Here is a 15,486-nt window from a genome sequence, read left to right as displayed (position 1 = left end):
CTGCATATGAACTCCAGATGCATGTGCCATCTTGTGCATCTGGCTTATGTGGGTACCAGGAAATCAAACTAGGGTCCTTTGGCTTTACAGGTAAGTACCTTAACAACTAAGCCAACTCTCCAGCCCCAAGCAATTGTATCTCTTATGGTACCTGTTCAGTAACCTGGACAGCTTTGGTCTAGGTTAGAGTGGTCTATATATCTATCTGTTTGGGCTAGGTGTATTTGAGTCTGAGCAGGGTCCTAGGCTGCTAGACATGTTTGGGAGTGGCCCTGGGCGGCCTGATGTTAGCTACTGGGTTGGTCAAGAGTTCTTGGAGTTGCAGGATGAGGATTCATTGCTAGTGTGGCTGCTTACTACTACCCAACAGCAATTACCCTGCCAAGTATTTGTGGAGGAATTTGCCTGGAGTGGGTTTAGTTTTACCCACCCACTTACTGTTATTTGCGTGCTAGGTCCCAGGACTCTGGGCCATAGTGCTAGAGCAAGAGGAGTCAGTGACAGAAGGATTTGCAATGTGGGAAGGTAATTCCTGCTAGTGTGGTGACTGCTTAGTCAGTCATTGCAAATGTAGACCCAGTTTGCAAGGGAGGAGGAGAGGGAGCTTTCCTGGGCTGGGATGTCAGGCATTACCCTCTGCCCAGCCTTTGGCTTGTGATTGGCCCAAGAGCCTTGTTGACCACAGTGCTGGTGCCTCTGGAAAGTGTGTAGTTTGCTGTGTGGGTCAGGAATTCAGCTCTAGTGTGGCAGAACCCTATCCACTTACCACTTCCATGACCTGGAACACACAAGGAAGAGTTAAGAATCCCCCTTGGACAGGAGTGCCCACCAATACCCACCCTCCTCCTGCCCTTTTGTGTGTAGTCAGCCCAAGGAACACTGGCGGGGAGTCATATGCCATCCTAACAACTAGTGCCTTTTAAGTAAGTAGAGAGCACCCATTCCCTGACACAGGTGAAAGTTGGAAGGAACTGTAATTTCTGCATACCAGAAGATTAAAAGGAGAAATGTAGCCTAGCAATAGAGAACTTGCCTAGCATGTGTTTGGCCCTAGGTTCAATTGCCAGCACCCTGAGAGGAAAAACAAAATGAAAGGAACAAAATTAGAACAGAGTGTTAGAGGGCCTGCTCCAACATGTTCAGGGCTAAGCTCAGACCATAAGCAACTACAGATTCAGGAATCATGGAAGAGGAAGAGAGAGGCTCAAAATATGCACTGCATTTCAGCTATAAATAGGTAGAGTCTGTTTTTAGTTAATTTATTTGTAAGCAGAGACAGAGAGAATGGGCATGCCAGGGCCTCCAGCTGTAGCAGAAAATCCCCAGATGTATGTGCCACTTTGTGCATCTGACTTTATGTGGGTACTGGGGAATCAGTTCCAGGTCATCAGGCTTTTCAAGCAAGCTGAGCCATCAGATGCATGAGTATTGTATCATGAGGACCCTAAGGGTTAGATGCTTAAAGAAATAACAGGAAATATGTGAAGTGAGGAGAAATGTACAGAAGAGATAAGTTTATTTAGAGGAAAAAACAAACAGTAAGAGCATTAGACAGGATGTGGAATGTGATGGAGGTTAAAGAATGACAAAATGTGTAGAGGCCAATAACTGAAAATCACACTGGAAAAACTGAGGTATATGTATGGATATCTGGGGCCATAGAGGAGATCTGGACAGAGATAAAGCAGATAAAGTAGCAAGGGAGACAGCATTGGTAAAAACCATATACCTTTTACTTCAGATAAACAGATCAAGAAGAAGCAGGAAAGGAGAAGTAAGGCAACACATATACAATTGGAGTGAGCAATTTTCCTTCTACCTCCAGTAGGAAGAAAGGGTAAGGGCGATTTGCCTCAATCATCCATCCCTATTTCTCAAAGGTATCAGTAAATGAGGTATCATTAATCCTTAGGAATATGGTCAAGAGCATGACCAATACACACTATGAGGAGGGTCTGCTTAGAGGAATAAGGTGTCAAGTATGGTTGTGACCCCTGCATTCCCATCGGAGACACTGGTGATCTGTGTAGCTACTGGTCAAACATGTAGACCTGGATACCAGACTTGGGAGTAAATGAATCCTTTTAAAAGTCCTAGAAACTAGCATTTCTACTTCATAGGTACGGGGTACTGTGATATAGAGAGAAAATTGGGTGATTTGCCCTAATTTCAAATGGACCTGTGAATTGAACCAACACAGGTTATGATACTCTTATTCATAATTTCTCACCTATCATGTGTAAAGCCTTTGCTAGAAATCAGATATGACTGAGCTCATACCAGATGCAAGGGGAAGAGAAATCAAGTTACTTGTTTGAAGAAGTGGGACAAAAACACATGTTTGCAAAAGGCACTGGCATAAATAATCCCAGCTTTGGAGGCCTGTGTCAGCTACATTGACTGGAAGAAGCTATGTCAGCAGCCCACAGTACATGACCTATTTCCAAGAGATGTTTCTGCCAAACAGATGCAGGGGGTAGTAACACAGCAAGTGCTGGATATTGTCAGCATCCTGGGTGTACCAGTGCTGATAAGTCACACGGTCAACCTAGGTCTGTGGTCTTTGTAGCACTAGGTAGCCTCCAGAATTTCCAAAGCTGAGTCCCTTTTGTCACAGTGTCTGCTTACTAAACTAGGAGTCCTTGTTAGGAATTCAAGGAAGTAAAGGGCAAGATTATTCAACAAGCCCAAAAGTAGGGTTCAGAGCGAGCATATATTTTCCATTTCCCACCCCCTTATTAGGGAATGAGACTCAAATATTCATGTATTGATCCAAAAAGTGTGCCTGGTCCTGAGTGGTCAGTAGAGTAGAAAACATGAGTGAGACCTTCAAACTCACTTCCTTTGAAGTGCACGGTGGCGCACACCTTTAATCCCAGCACACAAGAGGCAGAGGTACAAGGATGGCTGTGAGTTCAAAGCCACCCTGAGATTTCTTACTGAGTTCCATGTCAGCCTGGGTTAGAGTGAGACCCTCCCTTGGAAAACAAAAAAGAATTTTCTGGGGTTAGATGGTTCAGCAGTTAAGGCGTTTGCCCATGAAGCCTAACATCCTAGGTTTGATTCCCCACTACTCATGTAATACCAGATGCACAGAGTGGCACATGCATCTGGAGTTCATTTGCAGTGGCTGAAGCCCTGGGTTACACATTCTCTCTCTCTCTCTCTCTCTCCCTCTCCCTCTCCCTCTCCCTCTCCCCCTCCCCCCCCCCCTCTCTCTGTCTGTCCGTCTGTCTTTTCTAGCTTGCTCTGCTTGCAGATAAGTAAAGAAAAATATTTTAAAATAATTGAAAAAATGTTTATTTTTTTCCTTCTCTTTTTTTTTTTAAAAATTAACACTTCACTTGGCTTTTCCTGTGGCTCAAGCCGAGCCTGGCAGCTGTGGCCTCGTGGACCTGGTGCCACCACTGCTGGAGCCGCATCTGCCTGCCTATGTGGGCTCTAGAAGCTCTGAAACTCTCCTACTTGTCTGCTGCTGTTGGTAATTTCTTACATATCTCACTTTTAAGTAGAAGAGTGTATTTTGATGGGTGGTGTTTTTGGTTTTTTTTTTTCCTTTTCCTCCCCTAGGCTGCTTTGGCGTGGTTCCTACGCCGCCATCTTAACCGGAAGTCCAATTCAAGAGTTTATTCTTAATGGTCTCTCTTTCTTAGCTTTTCTTTTTGTTTTTTTGAGGTAGGGTCTCACTCTAGCCCAGGCTGGCCTTGAACTCATGGCAATCCTCCTACCTCTGCCTCCCAAGTGCTGGGATTAAAGGTGTGTGCCACCATGTCCGGCTCCTTGGCTTTTCTTAATGCTGAAGAGCCAAGGCGGGGGGGGGGGGGAGGGATGACTGCTGTGACAAGTCAAGAGGTATATCCGTTAGTTTTTTGGTCCCATTCATGAAAAATAAATTATCCATTAGAAAAGATGATGTATTTTCTTTATCTATTTTTTATTAACAGTGTTCATGATTGTAAACAATATCCCGTGGTAATGCCCTCCCTCCCCCCACTTTCCCCTTTGAAAATCCATTCTCCATCGTATCCCCTTCCTTCTCAATCAGAAAAGTGTTTTCTTTATCAAAATATATTGGGGCAGTTTATTTCATGTTCCCTTTGTTCCTCGGTCTTTATTCTTTCAGATGCTCTGCTCCCTAGTTTATTGAGAGACATGGAATTAGTTTGTCAGAAATAATATCTTTGATGAGATTACTATTATCCTGTTTATGTGTTTTAGAAGACTGAAAAATGGCCTTAATTTCAGTCTCAGGACAATGGTGTGGTAAAAGGGAAGACTGCAGATTTTGATTCAGTTTTCTGTGAGCGAGAAATAGAAATGTTGCCAAAGGAAGCTGTTCACAGAAGGCTCCCCCCGCCCACTCTGTCTTAAAAGAGGATAGACTTAGGCTCAAACCCAAGTGACTTCACAGTAGAGGTAGCTCCAAACACAGATGATACTCTAGTATCAGTTCTTCTTGGGGAGGAGTCTTTGAAGTAGAATCTTCCCAATTATATTATATAGATGTGAAGTTATCTTTGGATAGCTGAAACATGGCTTCCAAGACTTCCCATGGGGGACATGGACATTCCTCGGGATAACACTGTTCTGTTGCTGTATCTCACTTACGTGGGTCCTGGGGAATTGCACCATGGTCCTTTTGCTTTGCAGGCAAGTGCCTTAAATGCTAAGCCATCTCTTCAGCCCTATTTACAGGTTTTTAGCACTTCTTTTCCAGAGCCCTATCTAAATTACACAAGCTTGTAAGTTTTTCTGACTAGTGTAAAGAATGGTTGGTTACCCCATTGACAGTCATGCCACCATTATGTCATTACATCCTTACATCATGCCTGGCTGGTCAATTGTGTAGTTCACAGGTTCTGTTGCTAGGAAAGACTGTAGATGACTTCCTCAGAAGACTGCATAGCATGTTGCAGTACTTCAATAGCTAATCAGAAGGTGAGGCTTTCAGCTCTGCTCTCACTCATTTTCACTCAGTCCTGCAGCCGAAGCATATGGTGTTTTCACTAGTACTGTCTAGTTCTGGTGTATGAGTAACCAACAGTAGTGGCAGTAGCCTTTTATTGTTTTGGGAGCCTCATATGCCTCCGTGACCAGCAAGTAACTGGGAGGTATCCCATTCTGGCACTGGGATTTTTCTGTATTACTTTTTAATGGCTTTAGTTTGGTTACCTTTCCCTCCCTACCCCTCCCTTCCTTAAGCCTCCCACCCCATTTGTTCTTAAACCTTTCCACTCAAAGTCTTCAATCCCCTTGCCTTAAGCTCCCCCACCCCTCAATTTCCCTATTCTCATGGTCCCTTTTTAGCTGTCTGGCTTCTACAACTATTACTCCAACTTACATATAAATCTAAAAACTCAAAGGTAAACTCTATATGTGAGAGACTATGCAACATTTGTCTTGCTGAACCTGGATTACTTCATAGTATATTTTTTCTGTGATTTTCCTTTTCTCTACATCTGAATAAAACTCCATTGTGTTTATATACTACATCTTTATAATTCATCCAGCAGTTAACAACATAGTCTGATACCATTTCTTAGCTATTGTGTATAGCATGGCTAAGCAAGGGTCTGTGTAGTATAAAGTCCTTAGGATGTATGCCTAGGAGTAGTATTGCTGAATCATGTGGTAGATCTACTTTTAGGTTTTTGAGAAACATCCACACTGATTCCCACATGACTATAACAGTTTAGACTCTCACCAACAGTGATTAAGAATTCTACTTTCCACACCCTCTAAGTCTTTAAAAAATATTTTTTTATGTATTAGAGAGAATGGACATACATGAGTCTCCAGTCTCTGCCAACGAACTTGACACATGTGCCACCTTGTGCATCTGGATTATGTGGGTTGGGGAAATTGAACCCAGGCCCATTGGCTTCTCAGGCAAGCACTTTAACCGCTAAGCCATCTCTCCAGCCTGACCAGAATTAGATGGAATCTAATAAAGGGTTCATCTGCTGTGGCTGGAGGTTCTGTTACACCCTTTATATATATATATATATATATATATATATATATATATATATATATATATATATATATATATCTGCCTTTTTCTGTCTCATAAATAAGTAATAAAATAAAATACTTGAAAGGCCACAGTAATAGGCTTGGTTGAGAAAATGACTGAACCAACCCCAAATCTCAATTTACAAACAAAAACAAAACTATCTTGGAATACATATATTAGAGTGGAGATTAAATAGAATAAGCACTAAAAGACTAAAAAAATCAGTGACAAAAGTAAATCCTAACATACAAAAGATTAAAATAGAACAGTATTCTAATCTTACATGCATGAAATCTAAAAAGTCAGTGTTTGCTGCCTTGGTTGGATCGTTTTTAATGTTTACTGACAACTTCCATAATTATAGAGAATAAATTGTGATAATTCCCTCCCCACACTCTGCCCTTTGCAACTCCACTCCATCATATCATCATTAAAGAGAAGTTTCTCTAACAAAAAATGAGAGTAACATTAATATATGTGAATGAACATTAAGAGAAATGATTACTGGGCAGTTTAGTGAGCATAATATATGTATTTTTCCAGACAGTAGTAGGTATTATACCCTTAGAGCTCATGACTTCTACTGTCTTACGTTTTCATTATCAGGCATTCCATCCCATGGAGTGGGCCTCCAGTCCAATTAGAGAGCAGTTATTTCCCCCATAGCAGACATGCCACTATTGCACCTGTTGGCTCATTTGGCATGGCTGGCCCAAATTAAGTCTTGGAGTATTGTTGCAGTTTGGTTCACATTGCTGGTAGAAATCACCTAACCAAGACTTGGTGCTTCTTGGAAAAAGAGATTTGTTTTGGCTTAAAGGTTCGAAGGGAAGTTCCATGATGGCAGGGGAAAACAGTAGCATGAGCAGAGGGTGGACATCACTTCCTGGTCAACATGATGTGGACAATAGCAACAGGAGAATGTGCCAAACACTGGTATGGGGAAACTGGTTTTAACACCCATAAGCCTGCTCCCAACAATACACTCCCTCCAGGAGGCATTAATTCCCAAATATCCATCAGCTGGGAACCTAGCATTCAGAACACCTAAGTTTATGGGGGACACCTGAATCAAACCACCACAAGTATCCACTGTTATTTGCTGATGACTTCTTTCTCTTTCAGAGCTGCATGCAGCACAGCTTTTTGCAGCTTTCTGTCAGCTGGTCTACAATATAGGTGTGTGAGAATGCATACAACTCCAGCAACATTTCTCAGTTACCTTATAGCCCAAGCATGTGGAGTCTTCAACAATATGGTCTTATCATCTATTCCCAATGGGAAACCAAGAGCCTTGGCATCAGGGACCTCTCTGGGCAACAACACACTGAAAGATGTGCCATTGTCAAAAATGCAGGTTTCCATATGGCTTATTCATCCCCCTTTATATTATGATTAATCCTCCCCCACCTTTCCTTTAACCAGTCTCTTCCCCTGACCTCACTTAGGCCTTTGTATCCCCAGTAATCTGTTCATTTACTAACATATATACAATATCATCCCCTTAAGGCCCTTCTTTATAGCCCCTTTCTAGCTTACTGGCCTCTGCTACCAAGTTTTATTCCAACTCACATACAGGTCTAAACATTTGTAGCCAGGATCCACATATGAGAATAGAACATGCAGTGCTTTACTGTGGGCTTGTTTAGGCTGTTTGTGTCGCTAAATCTGGTATTCTGTTGGGCTGAGCTGCATGCCATGTGACCAGGGGTGGATGAGTTCTCCGGTGGTTCTTGGCACTTTTGTTTGGGGGAAGGGAGGCTGTGCAGAATGCCTGCAATTGTATCACAGCTGCCCAGCAGGGCCTGTTTGTGATCTCCTTCAATAGCTGCTCGGCTGGTCCCTGTTGTCTTCCCCTTCAGGATCTTTGACGTTGTAAGGATTCTGGTGTATGTGGAAGATCCCTTCACATGGTTTCTGCTCTGCATTGGGTGGGCACCCATATTGGCACCTCAGTGGGATTCTGGCCAGTTTCCTGCTCTTACCTCCTCCTTCCTTATGCACTTTCACTTTTAGGTAGAAGTCTATTGCTGTTTTTCTGCTTATTTCCCTCTCTAGGCTGCTTTGCCACCACCTTACCCAGAAGTCCCTCCATGGATGGGTTTCAATGCTTTCACTCCCCGTGGGGTTTCTTTTATCAACCTACCCTGATACAGGAGGTATAATTAGCATTTTTAGACCAAACCTAAAGAACCAGATTTAGGTATGTATTGTCCCAGCAGAGATTAGACCAGTTAGAACTTTGGGTGCATTCTCACACACCTATATTGAGTTGTGAAGGTGGTTCCCTTCTTGTTGCTGCAGTTGGGTGTGGTTTCTGCTAAGCTGGATTTGGAGCTCTGAAGAGTAGGGACTAGTTTGAACCTTTGGTGTCCTGCAATCTCCATGTTACAGCTTCTGCTGTATAGGTGGTTATGAAATGTTGCCTGATGGTATTCTTGTGGAGTTCAACTGGTGCTCTGTTATCTCTTTCAGCTTCTTCTGATGTAAGGCTGTTGTGGGTAGGCAAAAGCCCTTCCCCACCATTTCCATACCTCTCACTGGTATCAGCAAAGCTGGGTGAAGAACTTCGGAAAGGGTGGAGAAACACTTTGGTGAGAGGAACATCATTTCTGTGAGTGAGAAGCACTTCCGAGAGAAGCCTGCCCCAGCTGATCAACACAGCGATCTCTTGTGACCTAATAAGTTTATTGATCTTTTCTCTTGCTGTGAAGCACAATATCGTATATTATGTTTCCTCTTTGATTCCCAAGTACCCTCTGTGAGGCTCATGCTCTACCATCTTACTCAAAAGTACAAATTTTATTTGTTATAACTGTTAACAAACTAAGCTTTTAAAGTTATAAATGAAATGATTTGAAAAAACTTGAGCTGCTAGTATAAAGTCAAGAGAAGAGGTTTTGGCAAGACCACATTATAAACTGGAATTTGTACCCCACATGGAAGGCAAGCCTTTACCAGCTGTCAACCCTTCCACCTCCCTTTCCCAAGGATACGCACCTACAGATGTAGTCCATGGTGGCATTGTGGATGTTCTTTAGGGTGTAGCTTGGGATGGACTTCTCAAGCAGGCTTTGACTAAAATTCTAAGACTGTACAAAAGTGAATAGCAACCTAGCCTGTTGCCCTTGATGTCCAGTGTATCTGATACTAGCAGGGGCTTAGTATAGCATTAATTGTAGTGTTCAATGTACAAGACATTGGGAAGGTAAAGGGAAAAATGTTTTGATAGCAAGAAGCACATTAGGATTTGACAAGAAGACCAATAACTCCCTAATGTAGCCTAACTTTGAAGTCCAGACAACTCTGCCCTTCTCCTTACCCACCTCCAAACTCATGTGCATAGGCCATACCCATGATTTGGAAGAAATCATCATTCTGTTTTTGGGTCCATCTGGTAGGTAAACACCCAGATGTGCAGATTTATTTGATGTCTCAGATTCTAGTCTCTGGTTGGGAGTAGATAGATCAAAGCTATTTCCCATGCATTTACCCAGAAAATCTGCACGAACTATCCTGAGGACAGAGCTACTTAATGGAGACAAAACAAGGCTCCACGTTTAGCAGAAGACCTGGTTTATGACAATGTCAATTGGTCGAGGCTATGACAGATAGGGGAAAGTGTAAGTAGAAAAGAAACAAGGGAATTCAAATATGAAGTGATCAGACTGAATTTAAACGAGCTACTATTTGTTTCAGTTAATGGGACCTAAATCTGGGGAAGACTCATTCATATAAAACCTAGGTGCGAGGTTGGGGACATGGCTTAATGGGTAACATGTTTGCAGTATCAGAATGAAGACCTAATATGGAATTCCCAGCACTCAGTGTAAAAGCTAGACATGTTTGTATGTGCTTGTAAGCCCAGCCATGAGGAGGTAGAGACTGAACAATCCCTAGGGCTTGCCAACAAGCTAGGCTGACAAAATTGGTGAACTTTAGCTTAATTTAGATCCTGTTTCAAAAGAGTGACTAAGTGGCCCTGACACTTTTTCCTTCCACATGCATATACATGCATCCATACTCACGTATGCACACAACTGCACACTATACACATATTCATATACACACACAAAATCAATGAAGTGTTAGTGTGAGTATAAACAGGATCCAGTAAAGTCATGATCCAGTTTGCAAAAGCCTTCATTGGCTTATCTTTCATTTGGGATGGAAGGTGTAGCTTCATCCTCCTGACCTCATGTCTCTACTTATATACCACACAACATATTTAGTCAAAGATCTTTGCTCAGGCTATTCACCATGATTCCCTTCCCTTTCCCTTTTTCCCATCACAAATCCACCAGCCATCGTATTCCCTCCCCCTCTCCGTTATTTTATTTTTTTAAATAATTTATTTTTACTTATTTGCAAGCAGGGAGAGAGAGAAGAAAGAGAGAGAGTGTGCACGTCAGGCCTATATCCACTGCAAGTGAACTCCAGATGCATGTGCTCCTGTGCATCTGGCTACATGGGTCCTGGGGAATCAAACCTGGGTCCTTTGTCTTCGCAGGCAAACACCTAAACTGCTAAGTCATCTCTCCAGCCCTATTTCTTATTTTGATGTCATCATCTTTTCTTGCTATTATGAGGATTACATTTGTTATGGACTGATGTGGTTGGCTAGAGATAATTGGACTGAGAGATTTATTATGTGTAGATAGTACAAAGCACTGTGAGATCATGGATATCCAAACCATTTTGTGTCTGGAAGATTGAACTGTAAGCAGTTCTACCATTCCTTTGGCTCTCACATTCTTTTTGTCACCTCTTCCAAAGTGGACTCCTGTGATGGTTTGATTTAAGTGTCCCCCCATAACTTTTGTATACTGAATGGTAGTTCCTCAGCAAGTGGCAGTTTGGGAATTGACGCCTCTTGGAGGCAGTGTATTGTTGGAGGTGTGCTTATGGATGTTGTGGTGGTTTGAATAGGTGGTCCCCAACATACTCAGTTTTCTTACTTGTTTGTAGTTTGCATATGCAGCCACCTGGTTGGAGGCAGTGTCACTGGGTGGATCTTAAGGTGTGGTGGGTTTCCTATTTAAATCTAAAGATATGCAAAGTGTGCCTAGCTGGAGTTCCTGAAGTATGCTGTGCTATGTGACCTTGGGCTTGTACTTCTCTCTCTGCTTGGTTCTGTGAAGGCAGGCCAGCTTCTTCTGCCATTTATGGAACTTCCCCTGGATCTGTAGGCTTCAATAAGTATTCCTTCCTCCATAACTGTGCCTTGTCTGGATGTTCATCTTAGTGAATCCAAAGCTGTGTGCTACAGAACTTGGTACCAAGTAGTGGGCTAAGATGGACCTGGCCATGTGGATGTTGGTCTTTTGGAACCTTTGTTTTAGAGGAAAGGCATGGATTTGGTGCTTGCAATTGAAAATGCCTTCTGGAGTGGTAAGCCAAGTTTTATGGACAATTCTGATGAGAGTTTGAGAATGCTGAGTGCAGACAGTATTGCATTTTCTAAGGGGAAGAAAAGACTACAGAGGACTTTGTTGGAATGGGGCTACTGTCATAAGGGCTGTCTGCATTCTGCTGCTGAGGCCCAGAGAGTTTGATCAAGGTTACATTTGTTATGGACTGATGTGGTTGGGTAGAGATAATTGGACTGAGAGATTTAAGATTTGTAAGTTGGAAAAACTTTAAGCAAGTTAAATTTACTGGCACAGAGACTGATTTTAGGTTACTAAAGCAGCTATTGTTAGCATATTAGCGATCTTGAGGAAGATGGTCCAATTGCTTTACATTAAAACAATGGAAAGGATGCCTGAGGAAAGAGGATCATAGAAAATCAAGCTCTTCTAGAAAGAGTTGGCTGAAGAAGGAACCTGCTTTTCAAAGCTACGATTTGTTTCAGCCCTGAATTAAGAATATGGCTGTGTCCTGCACACCTGGTATTGGTTTCAGACACATGAAAGATGTGAGGAGTGCTCATGAATTGCACATGGTACTAGGAGCTGCTGCTGAGGTGTGGCATGAGGCAGTGTGTGATTCCCTGATAGGCTGAAAGAGCCTTTGGAAGATAGACTGTGGTTTGCATGGTGACCTGAAGACATTTTTGGATATACCAGGACTATGCAAGGGCTACCATAGAGCTCATTGTTGGCCTGGGATGGAAGTATTCCCTGTCTACTCTCCCTAGCTATGGTTGGGGGGACGGAATTGGGAAATCTGAAGACTGTCAGTCTCTGATTATCTTGAACTTAAACTGCAGAAGTTTGATGTTTGTTACATGGTAGTTGAGTTTGCATTGTTTCAGTCTCTCCTTGCTATGCATTATACCAGTTGTTTGAAATTGAACTGAGTACAATTTACAATATATGATGGTTATAGATCTATTGCACCAGGGGTGGAATGTAGTGGTTTGAATAGATATTCCCCAATATATTCAGTTTTTTATTTGTTTGGGTGGTGGGTTTCAGATTTCAATCTAAAGTTATGCAAAGTGTGCCTAGCTGGAGTTCCTGAAGTGTGCTGTGCTATGTGGCCTTGGGCTTGTAATTCTCTCTCTCTCTCTCTCTCTCTCTCTCTCTGCTTGGTTCTGTGAAGGCAGGCCAGCTTCTTCTGCCATTTATGGAACTTCCCCTGGGTCTGTAAGCTTCAATAAATATCCCTTCCTCCATAACTGTGACTGGTCTGGAAGTTCACCTCAGTAAACCTGAAGCTCTCTGCTACAGGGGTTATAGGCAGCTTCCTCTTGGCAGTGTTTGGCACAGTTTCCTGTTGTTGTTGTCCACCTGACGCTGATCAATGATGTCCACCCTCTCTGCTCATGCCATCATTTCCCCCTGCCATCATGAAGCTTCCCCTCAATTATTTAAGCCAAACCTTTCTTTCACACAAACTGCTCTTGGTTGGGTGTTTTCTGCCAGCAATGTGAACCTGACTGTAACAATTTGTCAAAAACTTGGGATCCTTACTGCTAGATGCCTAATTCAGTAAGCTTGAAATCTTGGCCAAAGAGACACCTTGCAGTGCTGTACGTACAGCTTGATGGACTATTCTGCTCAGAGTTTAATGACCTTAATGCAGTAAATCTATGGACTGTGATGTTTGGCTTATGAGGGTGAGCAATAGCTTTGCCTGGACTGGGCTAGAAGCAGTTTGTGTGATATGATAGGCTTGCTGTTATGCACATGTCTGAGAACTTGTGCAGGGTTGCATTGCATAGAAACAGACTTGTGTGGGTAGAGGATATAGCACAGAAATGACCTGCATTGGGACAACAGGAAGGATGCACACTCTTTGGAAGGGTGTGAATGCTAAAAGAGTGTTCTGATCTTCAAAGTGTGCTTTATTCCCACCTAGGTTAGCAAGCTTGTAGCCTACCTGGTATTATGGAGTAGAACAAATGCAGGAAAGGGGGTCACTGGATTTGCAACTTGGTTTTGTATTGAAATGGCTATGGACTGCGTGAAACAGGCCTGTTGGGTCATTGCATGTAGGCCCGATGGAGGCATGTGGATGGACTATGGGTTGCAGTGGAGAAACCCAATGGAGATGCCAGGACTATGGTATGGCTCCCTAGGAGAGCTGGCAGCCCTGGCAGAAGTTTTCTGGAACTGTGAGTAGCCTAGCTCAAGGGGTGCAATTGGAATTACAGAGACATGTCACTGGTTAGAGTTGTCAGACTTGGAGCTATAGAATGTGATTTTTGCCCTGTTTAAATCTTGTACTGGTTTTGTATTGGCCACCTTATGTAACAGGGACTTTTGTCGGTGCCTTTATGACTTCTCTGGAGCCTTGGACTATGGGAATGTTTGAACAACATTGGGGGTGATAAAACTATGGGGACTTTTAAAAGTTGGAAAGAATGCATTGCATTTTACATTACAAATCAGTTTATGGGGACCAGGAGCAGAATGTGGTGGTTTGATTCAGGTGTCCTCCATAAATTTCTCTGTTCTGAATGCTAGGCCCTTAGCTGGTGGCAGTTTGGGAATTGAAGCTTCCTGGAGGCTGGGTTTTGTGTCCTTGGAATAAGGCAGAACTTTAAGCGAAAGCTTGGAAAAGAAAATTAGAATCTACATCTATTCAGAGACTGTTAGTTTGATTCATGTGTCCCCCATAAACTTATGTGTTCTGAATGTTAGGTTCCCAGCTGATGGAGATTTGGGAATTGATGCCTCCTGGAGGCAGTGTATTGTTGGGGGTGGGCTTATGGGTTTCCTCATGCCAGTGTTGGGTACACACTCCTGTTCCTATTTTCTACCTTATGTGGGCCAGGTGATGATGTCCACCTTCTGCTTATGCCATTGTGGAGCTTCCCCTCGAGCTTGTAAGCCAAAATAAACTTCTTTTTCCCACAAGATGCTCTTGTTGACTGCAACAATAAAGTCATACTAAGTGGTGGGATTGCTGCTAGACACCTAACCGTGTGGCTTTGGCCTTTTGGAGTTGATTTTCAAGAGGAATGTGGAAGGATTTGAAACCTTGGCCTAAGAGATGCTTTGCAGTGCTGTAAGTACAGCTTGATGGAATATTCTGGTCAGAGTTGAAAGACCTGAATGCCGTAAGAACTATCAATTATGAGGTTTGGCTTATGAGGGTGAGAAAGAGCTTTGTTTGGACTGGCTAGCAGTTTGTTTGAGAAGCTTGCTGTTATGCCCCGGTCCTGAGAATTTTTGCAGGGTTGCTTTGCATAAAAATGAAATGGTATGAGCAGAGGGATATGGCACAGAAAGAAATCTTTGGGTGAACTGCTGTCCATTCAGCTGCAATTGGAGAGATTAAAACCTTTGAGATTGGGGTAGCTGACCTGCACTGGGGCAACAGGAACAATGTAGACTCTTGGAGGGGCCTGAGTGTTCAAGAAGTTTTCTGTTCTTCAATGTCTGCTTTGTCCCCGCCCCCCAATCAACAAATTTTGGCACTCTACCTGGTATTGTGGAGTATAAGAAATGCAGGAAAGAGAGGGTCATTGAATTTGCAACACTGTCTTATGTTTTGGAAATGGCCATGGGTAGTGTGAAGCAGGTTTGATGGTTGCCTGCATGGAGATCCCATAGGGCCATGAGAATGAACTGTGGATTGCAGTGGAGACCCAATGGAGATGCCAGGGCCACGAGATGGCTGCTAAGGAAACTTGCCAGCCCCAATGAAGTTTTCCAGGACTATGAGATAGCCTACATGGAGGGGTGGAATTGGAATGCCAGAGACTTGTTGTTGGTTATAATTATCAGACTTGGAGATTTGTCACCAGCTAGAGTTGTTGGACTTGAAGCTACAGAGTTTGATGTGTGCGCTGGTTGTTTTAAATCTTGTATTGGTTGAATATTTCTTTGCTATGCCCAATGCCATCTATTGCAGTGTGAATGTTTATTCCGTGCTATTATGGGTCTTGGGGGGATTTTTCTGTGCTGCTGGGAAGACAGGTTTGCGGATGGGGATGTTGGTGCCTCTGTGAGATTCTGGCCAGTTTCCTACCTTCTGGTTTCTCCTGCTTCTGCTGTGATTGATAATAACTTTTCAGG

The 15,486-nt window shown here is 43.0% G+C and overlaps 1 long non-coding RNA gene across 4 annotated transcripts in view; it reads left to right on the top strand.

The window, feature by feature from the left end:
• LOC123456684 overlaps positions 1-10,424 on the top strand; it is a 36,742-nt gene extending 26,318 nt beyond the window's left edge. For all 4 annotated transcript variants that reach the window (XR_006634618.1, XR_006634619.1, XR_006634617.1 and 1 more), the window contains exon 8: positions 8,492-10,424. This is a non-coding gene — a long non-coding RNA (uncharacterized LOC123456684). The remainder of the gene's footprint in view (positions 1-8,491) is intronic.
• Positions 10,425-15,486: the final 5,062 nt, after the last annotated feature.

Source organism: Jaculus jaculus, chromosome X, assembly GCF_020740685.1.
Source record: "Jaculus jaculus isolate mJacJac1 chromosome X, mJacJac1.mat.Y.cur, whole genome shotgun sequence".
Classification (NCBI taxonomy): domain Eukaryota; kingdom Metazoa; phylum Chordata; class Mammalia; order Rodentia; family Dipodidae; genus Jaculus; species Jaculus jaculus.
This window is presented reverse-complemented; position numbering and strand designations above follow the sequence as displayed.